Raw genomic sequence first — 10,000 nt, 5'->3', positions numbered from 1 at the left:
TGCGAATTACGGGCTTTTTGGTGCGACTTATGGGCTTGATAGGGCAATTTACGGGCTTTTTGGTGCGACTTATGGGCTTGATAGGGTAATTTACGGGCTTGTTGGTGCGACTTATGGGCCTGATAGTGCGACTAACGGGCTTGATAGGGCAATTTACGGGCTTTTTGGTGCGACTTACGGGCCTGATAGTGCGACTTATGGGCCTGATAGTGCGACTAACGGGCTTTGATAGTGCGACCAACGGGCTTGATAGTGCGACCTATGGGCTTGATAGTGCGACTAACGGGCTTGATAGTGCGACTTATGGGCTTGATAGTGCGACTTACGGGCTTGCTTTTCCATGTTTTTCGCATCGAGCTTCGGTTCGTTTCGAATAATTTTGTCCATGTTTTTCGTTTGCTACGAGAGGTTCGGTTCGTTTTCAGTTATCCCTGTGTTCATGGTTTTCGTGTGCTTCGAGAGGTGTGGTCCGTGTTTTTGAGTACTCTTGTCCATGATTCTCGTGTGCTTCTAGAGGTTTGGTCCGATTTTCAGTACTCTTGTCCATGCTTTCACATGCTCTGATAGGTAGGTTCGTTCTCAGTTATCCCTGTGTTCATGGTTTTCGTGTGCTTCCATAGGTTTGGTCCGTGTTTTTGAGTACTCTTGTCCATGATTTTCGTGTGCTTCTAGAGGTTTGGTCCGATTTTCAGTACTCTTGTCCATGACTTTCACATGCTCTGATAGGTAGGTTCGTTCTCAGTTATCCCTGTGTTCATGGTTTTCGTGTGCTTCCATAGGTTTGGTCCGTGTTTTTGAGTACTCTTGTCCATGATTTTCGTGTGCTTCTAGAGGTTTGGTCCGATTTTCAGTACTCTTGTCCATGACTTTCGTTTGCTTCGATTCGTTCACTCCATTACTCTTGTCTGTGGTTTTCGTTTGCTTCGATTCGTTCACTCTATTACTCTTGTCTGTGGTTTTCGTTTGCTTCGATTCGTTCAGTCCATTACTCTTGTATGTGATTTTCGTTTGCTTCGATTTGTTCAGTCCATTACTCTTGTGTGTGGTTTTCGTTTGCTTCGAGTCGTTCAGTCCATTACCCTTGTCTATGATTTTCGTTTGCTTCGATTTGTTCAGTCCAATACTTACCCTTGTCTATGATTTTCGCTCTAGCCCAGTCGCCCTGCGCTCTGGAAATCACATTCCAACTCTATCACCGATAGCGCTCACACCTTGGAAACCACATTTCACCCGGGGAACCTTAGGGTGGATTTTGAGCCTTTCGGGATTGCGAAACCATCATTTAACACTCTAAACTTAATTTCCGCAATCCCAGACGCACTTTCCATATGGTCTCCAAAAATGCGTGTGAGCTGACCTGGTCCCTTATAATAGGCAATGAACACGATTTTGGAAAAATATTTTTATCAAAATTTTTTGACTCACCGGGTAAAATCGAATTTACTTGGGAAAAATGTTCTAGCAGGGGCCCTCCCATACAAATTTTTTTCTTCTCAAAAATGATTTTCGTTTCACTTTTCATACTCAGGGGAGTCTAAAATTGATGTTTTGAGTCACCGTGAAAAAAAATTTTTTTGACCCGAGCTTGTGTCGGCGACCCAAAATCGACTCACTTGGGAAAAATGTTCTAGCAGGGGCCCTCCCATACAAAAATTTTTTCTTCTCAAAAATGATTTTCGTTTCACTTTTCATACTCAGGGGAGTCTAAAATTGATGTTTTGAGTCACCGAGAAAAAAAAATTTTTTTGACCCGAGCTTGTGTCGGCGACCCAAAATCGACGCACTTGGGAAATATGTTCTAGCAGGGGCCCTCCCATACAAAATTTTTTTCTTCTCAAAAATGATTTTCGTTTCACTTTTCATACTCAGGGGAGTCTAAAATTGATGTTTTGAGTCACCGAGAAAAAAAAATTTTTTTGACCCGAGCTTGTGTCGGCGACCCAAAATCGACGCACTTGGGAAAAATGTTCTAGCAGGGGCCCTCCCATACAAAAATTTTTTCTTCTCAAAAATGATTTTCGTTTCACTTTTCATACTCAGGGGAGTCTAAAATTGATGTTTTGAGTCACCGTGAAAAAAAAATTTTTTTGACCCGAGCTTGTGTCGGCGACCCAAAATCGACGCACTTGGTAAAAATGTTCTAGCAGGGGCCCTCCCATACAAAAATTTTTTCTTCTCAAAAATGATTTTCGTTTCACTTTTCATACTCAGGGGAGTCTAAAATTGATGTTTTGAGTCACCGTGAAAAAAAAATTTTTTTGACCCGAGCTTGTGTCGGCGACCCAAAATCGACGCACTTGGGAAAAATGTTCTAGCAGGGGCCCTCCCATACAAAAATTTTTTCTTCTCAAAAATGATTTTCGTTTCACTTTTCATACTCAGGGGAGTCTAAAATTGATGTTTTGAGTCACCGAGAAAAAAAAATTTTTTTGACCCGAGCTTGTGTCGGCGACCCAAAATCGACGCACTTGGGAAAAATGTTCTAGCAGGGGCCCTCCCATACAAAAATTTTTTCTTCTCAAAAATGATTTTCGTTTCACTTTTCATACTCAGGGGAGTCTAAAATTGATGTTTTGAGTCACCGAGAAAAAAAAATTTTTTTGACCCGAGCTTGTGTCGGCGACCCAAAATCGACGCACTTGGGAAATATGTTCTAGCAGGGGCCCTCCCATACAAAATTTTTTTCTTCTCAAAAATGATTTTCGTTTCACTTTTCATACTCAGGGGAGTCTAAAATTGATGTTTTTAGTCACCATGAAAAAAAAATTTTTTTTGACCCGAGCTTGTGTCGCGACCCAAAAATCGACGCACTTGGGAAAAATGTTCTAGCAGGGGCCCTCCCATACAAAAATTTTTTCTTCTCAAAAATGATTTTCGTTTCACTTTTCATACTCAGGGGAGTCTAAAATTGATGTTTTGAGTCACCGAGAAAAAAAAATTTTTTTGACCCGAGCTTGTGTCGGCGACCCAAAATCGACGCACTTGGGAAAAATGTTCTAGCAGGGGCCCTCCCATACAAAAATTTTTTCTTCTCAAAAATGATTTTCGTTTCACTTTTCATACTCAGGGGAGTCTAAAATTGATGTTTTGAGTCACCGTGAAAAAAAAATTTTTTTGACCCGAGCTTGTGTCGGCGACCCAAAATCGACGCACTTGGGAAAAATGTTCTAGCAGGGGCCCTCCCATACAAAAATTTTTTCTTCTCAAAAATGATTTTCGTTTCACTTTTCATACTCAGGGGAGTCTAAAATTGATGTTTTGAGTCACCGTGAAAAAAAAATTTTTTTGACCCGAGCTTGTGTCGGCGACCCAAAATCGACGCACTTGGGAAAAATGTTCTAGCAGGGGCCCTCCCATACAAAAATTTTTTCTTCTCAAAAATGATTTTCGTTTCACTTTTCATACTCAGGGGAGTCTAAAATTGATGTTTTGAGTCACCATGAAAAAAATTTTTTTTTTGACCCGAGCTTGTGTCGCGACCCAAAAATCGACTCACTTGGGAAAAATGTTCTAGCAGGGGCCCTCCCATACAAAAATTTTTTCTTCTCAAAAATGATTTTCGTTTCACTTTTCATACTCAGGGGAGTCTAAAATTGATGTTTTGAGTCACCGTGAAAAAAAAATTTTTTTGACCCGAGCTTGTGTCGGCGACCCAAAATCGACGCACTTGGGAAAAATGTTCTAGCAGGGGCCCTCCCATACAAAAATTTTTTCTTCTCAAAAATGATTTTCGTTTCACTTTTCATACTCAGGGGAGTCTAAAATTGATGTTTTGAGTCACCATGAAAAAAATTTTTTTTTTGACCCGAGCTTGTGTCGCGACCCAAAAATCGACTCACTTGGGAAAAATGTTCTAGCAGGGGCCCTCCCATACAAAAATTTTTTCTTCTCAAAAATGATTTTCGTTTCACTTTTCATACTCAGGGGAGTCTAAAATTGATGTTTTGAGTCACCGTGAAAAAAAAATTTTTTTGACCCGAGCTTGTGTCGGCGACCCAAAATCGACGCACTTGGGAAAAATGTTCTAGCAGGGGCCCTCCCATACAAAAATTTTTTCTTCTCAAAAATGATTTTCGTTTCACTTTTCATACTCAGGGGAGTCTAAAATTGATGTTTTGAGTCACCATGAAAAAAATTTTTTTTTTGACCCGAGCTTGTGTCGCGACCCAAAAATCGACTCACTTGGGAAAAATGTTCTAGCAGGGGCCCTCCCATACAAAAATTTTTTCTTCTCAAAAATGATTTTCGTTTCACTTTTCATACTCAGGGGAGTCTAAAATTGATGTTTTGAGTCACCGTGAAAAAATTTTTTTTTTTGACCCGAGCTTGTGTCGCGACCCAAAAATCGACTCACTTGGGAAAAATGTTCTAGCAGGGGCCCTCCCATACAAAAATTTTTTCTTCTCAAAAATGATTTTCGTTTCACTTTTCATACTCAGGGGAGTCTAAAATTGATGTTTTGAGTCACCGAGAAAAAAAAATTTTTTTGACCCGAGCTTGTGTCGGCGACCCAAAATCGACGCACTTGGGAAATATGTTCTAGCAGGGGCCCTCCCATACAAAATTTTTTTCTTCTCAAAAATGATTTTCGTTTCACTTTTCATACTCAGGGGAGTCTAAAATTGATGTTTTGAGTCACCGAGAAAAAAAAATTTTTTTGACCCGAGCTTGTGTCGGCGACCCAAAATCGACGCACTTGGGAAAAATGTTCTAGCAGGGGCCCTCCCATACAAAAATTTTTTCTTCTCAAAAATGATTTTCGTTTCACTTTTCATACTCAGGGGAGTCTAAAATTGATGTTTTGAGTCACCGTGAAAAAAAAATTTTTTTGACCCGAGCTTGTGTCGGCGACCCAAAATCGACGCACTTGGTAAAAATGTTCTAGCAGGGGCCCTCCCATACAAAAATTTTTTCTTCTCAAAAATGATTTTCGTTTCACTTTTCATACTCAGGGGAGTCTAAAATTGATGTTTTGAGTCACCGTGAAAAAAAAATTTTTTTGACCCGAGCTTGTGTCGGCGACCCAAAATCGACGCACTTGGGAAAAATGTTCTAGCAGGGGCCCTCCCATACAAAAATTTTTTCTTCTCAAAAATGATTTTCGTTTCACTTTTCATACTCAGGGGAGTCTAAAATTGATGTTTTGAGTCACCGAGAAAAAAAAATTTTTTTGACCCGAGCTTGTGTCGGCGACCCAAAATCGACGCACTTGGGAAATATGTTCTAGCAGGGGCCCTCCCATACAAAATTTTTTTCTTCTCAAAAATGATTTTCGTTTCACTTTTCATACTCAGGGGAGTCTAAAATTGATGTTTTGAGTCACCGTGAAAAAAAAATTTTTTTTGACCCGAGCTTGTGTCGCGACCCAAAAATCGACGCACTTGGGAAATATGTTCTAGCAGGGGCCCTCCCATACAAAAATTTTTTCTTCTCAAAAATGATTTTCGTTTCACTTTTCATACTCAGGGGAGTCTAAAATTGATGTTTTGAGTCACCGAGAAAAAAAAATTTTTTTGACCCGAGCTTGTGTCGGCGACCCAAAATCGACGCACTTGGGAAATATGTTCTAGCAGGGGCCCTCCCATACAAAATTTTTTTCTTCTCAAAAATGATTTTCGTTTCACTTTTCATACTCAGGGGAGTCTAAAATTGATGTTTTTAGTCACCATGAAAAAAAAATTTTTTTTGACCCGAGCTTGTGTCGCGACCCAAAAATCGACGCACTTGGGAAAAATGTTCTAGCAGGGGCCCTCCCATACAAAAATTTTTTCTTCTCAAAAATGATTTTCGTTTCACTTTTCATACTCAGGGGAGTCTAAAATTGATGTTTTGAGTCACCGAGAAAAAAAAATTTTTTTGACCCGAGCTTGTGTCGGCGACCCAAAATCGACGCACTTGGGAAAAATGTTCTAGCAGGGGCCCTCCCATACAAAAATTTTTTCTTCTCAAAAATGATTTTCGTTTCACTTTTCATACTCAGGGGAGTCTAAAATTGATGTTTTGAGTCACCGTGAAAAAAAAATTTTTTTGACCCGAGCTTGTGTCGGCGACCCAAAATCGACGCACTTGGGAAAAATGTTCTAGCAGGGGCCCTCCCATACAAAAATTTTTTCTTCTCAAAAATGATTTTCGTTTCACTTTTCATACTCAGGGGAGTCTAAAATTGATGTTTTGAGTCACCGTGAAAAAAAAATTTTTTTGACCCGAGCTTGTGTCGGCGACCCAAAATCGACGCACTTGGTAAAAATGTTCTAGCAGGGGCCCTCCCATACAAAAATTTTTTCTTCTCAAAAATGATTTTCGTTTCACTTTTCATACTCAGGGGAGTCTAAAATTGATGTTTTGAGTCACCGTGAAAAAAAAATTTTTTTGACCCGAGCTTGTGTCGGCGACCCAAAATCGACGCACTTGGGAAAAATGTTCTAGCAGGGGCCCTCCCATACAAAAATTTTTTCTTCTCAAAAATGATTTTCGTTTCACTTTTCATACTCAGGGGAGTCTAAAATTGATGTTTTGAGTCACCGAGAAAAAAAAATTTTTTTGACCCGAGCTTGTGTCGGCGACCCAAAATCGACGCACTTGGGAAAAATGTTCTAGCAGGGGCCCTCCCATACAAAAATTTTTTCTTCTCAAAAATGATTTTCGTTTCACTTTTCATACTCAGGGGAGTCTAAAATTGATGTTTTGAGTCACCGTGAAAAAATTTTTTTTTTTGACCCGAGCTTGTGTCGCGACCCAAAAATCGACTCACTTGGGAAAAATGTTCTAGCAGGGGCCCTCCCATACAAAAATTTTTTCTTCTCAAAAATGATTTTCGTTTCACTTTTCATACTCAGGGGAGTCTAAAATTGATGTTTTGAGTCACCGAGAAAAAAAAATTTTTTTGACCCGAGCTTGTGTCGGCGACCCAAAATCGACGCACTTGGGAAATATGTTCTAGCAGGGGCCCTCCCATACAAAATTTTTTTCTTCTCAAAAATGATTTTCGTTTCACTTTTCATACTCAGGGGAGTCTAAAATTGATGTTTTGAGTCACCGAGAAAAAAAAATTTTTTTGACCCGAGCTTGTGTCGGCGACCCAAAATCGACGCACTTGGGAAAAATGTTCTAGCAGGGGCCCTCCCATACAAAAATTTTTTCTTCTCAAAAATGATTTTCGTTTCACTTTTCATACTCAGGGGAGTCTAAAATTGATGTTTTGAGTCACCGTGAAAAAAAAATTTTTTTGACCCGAGCTTGTGTCGGCGACCCAAAATCGACGCACTTGGTAAAAATGTTCTAGCAGGGGCCCTCCCATACAAAAATTTTTTCTTCTCAAAAATGATTTTCGTTTCACTTTTCATACTCAGGGGAGTCTAAAATTGATGTTTTGAGTCACCGTGAAAAAAAAATTTTTTTGACCCGAGCTTGTGTCGGCGACCCAAAATCGACGCACTTGGGAAAAATGTTCTAGCAGGGGCCCTCCCATACAAAAATTTTTTCTTCTCAAAAATGATTTTCGTTTCACTTTTCATACTCAGGGGAGTCTAAAATTGATGTTTTGAGTCACCGAGAAAAAAAAATTTTTTTGACCCGAGCTTGTGTCGGCGACCCAAAATCGACGCACTTGGGAAATATGTTCTAGCAGGGGCCCTCCCATACAAAATTTTTTTCTTCTCAAAAATGATTTTCGTTTCACTTTTCATACTCAGGGGAGTCTAAAATTGATGTTTTGAGTCACCGTGAAAAAAAAATTTTTTTTGACCCGAGCTTGTGTCGCGACCCAAAAATCGACGCACTTGGGAAATATGTTCTAGCAGGGGCCCTCCCATACAAAAATTTTTTCTTCTCAAAAATGATTTTCGTTTCACTTTTCATACTCAGGGGAGTCTAAAATTGATGTTTTGAGTCACCGAGAAAAAAAAATTTTTTTGACCCGAGCTTGTGTCGGCGACCCAAAATCGACGCACTTGGGAAATATGTTCTAGCAGGGGCCCTCCCATACAAAATTTTTTTCTTCTCAAAAATGATTTTCGTTTCACTTTTCATACTCAGGGGAGTCTAAAATTGATGTTTTTAGTCACCATGAAAAAAAAATTTTTTTTGACCCGAGCTTGTGTCGCGACCCAAAAATCGACGCACTTGGGAAAAATGTTCTAGCAGGGGCCCTCCCATACAAAAATTTTTTCTTCTCAAAAATGATTTTCGTTTCACTTTTCATACTCAGGGGAGTCTAAAATTGATGTTTTGAGTCACCGAGAAAAAAAAATTTTTTTGACCCGAGCTTGTGTCGGCGACCCAAAATCGACGCACTTGGGAAAAATGTTCTAGCAGGGGCCCTCCCATACAAAAATTTTTTCTTCTCAAAAATGATTTTCGTTTCACTTTTCATACTCAGGGGAGTCTAAAATTGATGTTTTGAGTCACCGTGAAAAAAAAATTTTTTTGACCCGAGCTTGTGTCGGCGACCCAAAATCGACGCACTTGGGAAAAATGTTCTAGCAGGGGCCCTCCCATACAAAAATTTTTTCTTCTCAAAAATGATTTTCGTTTCACTTTTCATACTCAGGGGAGTCTAAAATTGATGTTTTGAGTCACCGTGAAAAAAAAATTTTTTTGACCCGAGCTTGTGTCGGCGACCCAAAATCGACGCACTTGGTAAAAATGTTCTAGCAGGGGCCCTCCCATACAAAAATTTTTTCTTCTCAAAAATGATTTTCGTTTCACTTTTCATACTCAGGGGAGTCTAAAATTGATGTTTTGAGTCACCGTGAAAAAAAAATTTTTTTGACCCGAGCTTGTGTCGGCGACCCAAAATCGACGCACTTGGGAAAAATGTTCTAGCAGGGGCCCTCCCATACAAAAATTTTTTCTTCTCAAAAATGATTTTCGTTTCACTTTTCATACTCAGGGGAGTCTAAAATTGATGTTTTGAGTCACCGAGAAAAAAAAATTTTTTTGACCCGAGCTTGTGTCGGCGACCCAAAATCGACGCACTTGGGAAAAATGTTCTAGCAGGGGCCCTCCCATACAAAAATTTTTTCTTCTCAAAAATGATTTTCGTTTCACTTTTCATACTCAGGGGAGTCTAAAATTGATGTTTTGAGTCACCGTGAAAAAAAAATTTTTTTGACCCGAGCTTGTGTCGGCGACCCAAAATCGACGCACTTGGTAAAAATGTTCTAGCAGGGGCCCTCCCATACAAAAATTTTTTCTTCTCAAAAATGATTTTCGTTTCACTTTTCATACTCAGGGGAGTCTAAAATTGATGTTTTGAGTCACCGTGAAAAAAAAATTTTTTTGACCCGAGCTTGTGTCGGCGACCCAAAATCGACGCACTTGGGAAAAATGTTCTAGCAGGGGCCCTCCCATACAAAAATTTTTTTTTGACTCACCGGGTAAAATGGTCGCACTTGGTAAAAATGTTCTAGCAGGGGCCCTCCCATACAAAAATTTTTTCTTCTCAAAAATGATTTTCGTTTCACTTTTCATACTCAGGGGAGTCTAATATTGAAGTTTTGAGTCACCGTGAAAAAAATTTTTTTTTTGACTCACTGGGTAAAATGGTCGCACTTGGGAAAAATGTTCTAGCAGGGGCCCTCCCATACAAAAAATTTTTATTTCTCAAATCGATCCGTGGTTTCACTTTTCATACTCTAGGGCCCAATTGCTTCAACTTTGGAAAAAATTTTCGATGATGAAAAATTTTCACCTTCGACGTCCATCGACCACTCGACCCGAACTTGGTACTTTTGTATGGAGGTACCCGAGTGGTGACTTTTTCATACAAAATTTTTATTTCTCAAATCGATCCGTGGTTTCACTTTTCATACTCTAGGGCCCAATTGCTTCAACTTTGGAAAAAATTTTCGATGATGAAAAATTTTCACCTTCGACGTCCATCGACCACTCGACCCGAACTTGGTACTTTTGTATGGAGGTACCCGAGTGGTGACTTTTTCATACAAAAATTTTTATTTCTCAAATCGATCCGTGGTTTCACTTTTCATACTCTAGGGCC

Source organism: Anopheles moucheti (genome assembly GCF_943734755.1).
Source record: "Anopheles moucheti chromosome X unlocalized genomic scaffold, idAnoMoucSN_F20_07 X_unloc_12, whole genome shotgun sequence".
NCBI classification, from domain to species: domain Eukaryota; kingdom Metazoa; phylum Arthropoda; class Insecta; order Diptera; family Culicidae; genus Anopheles; species Anopheles moucheti.
The sequence above is the reverse complement of the archived record's forward strand: the minus strand, read 5'-3'. Positions refer to the sequence as shown.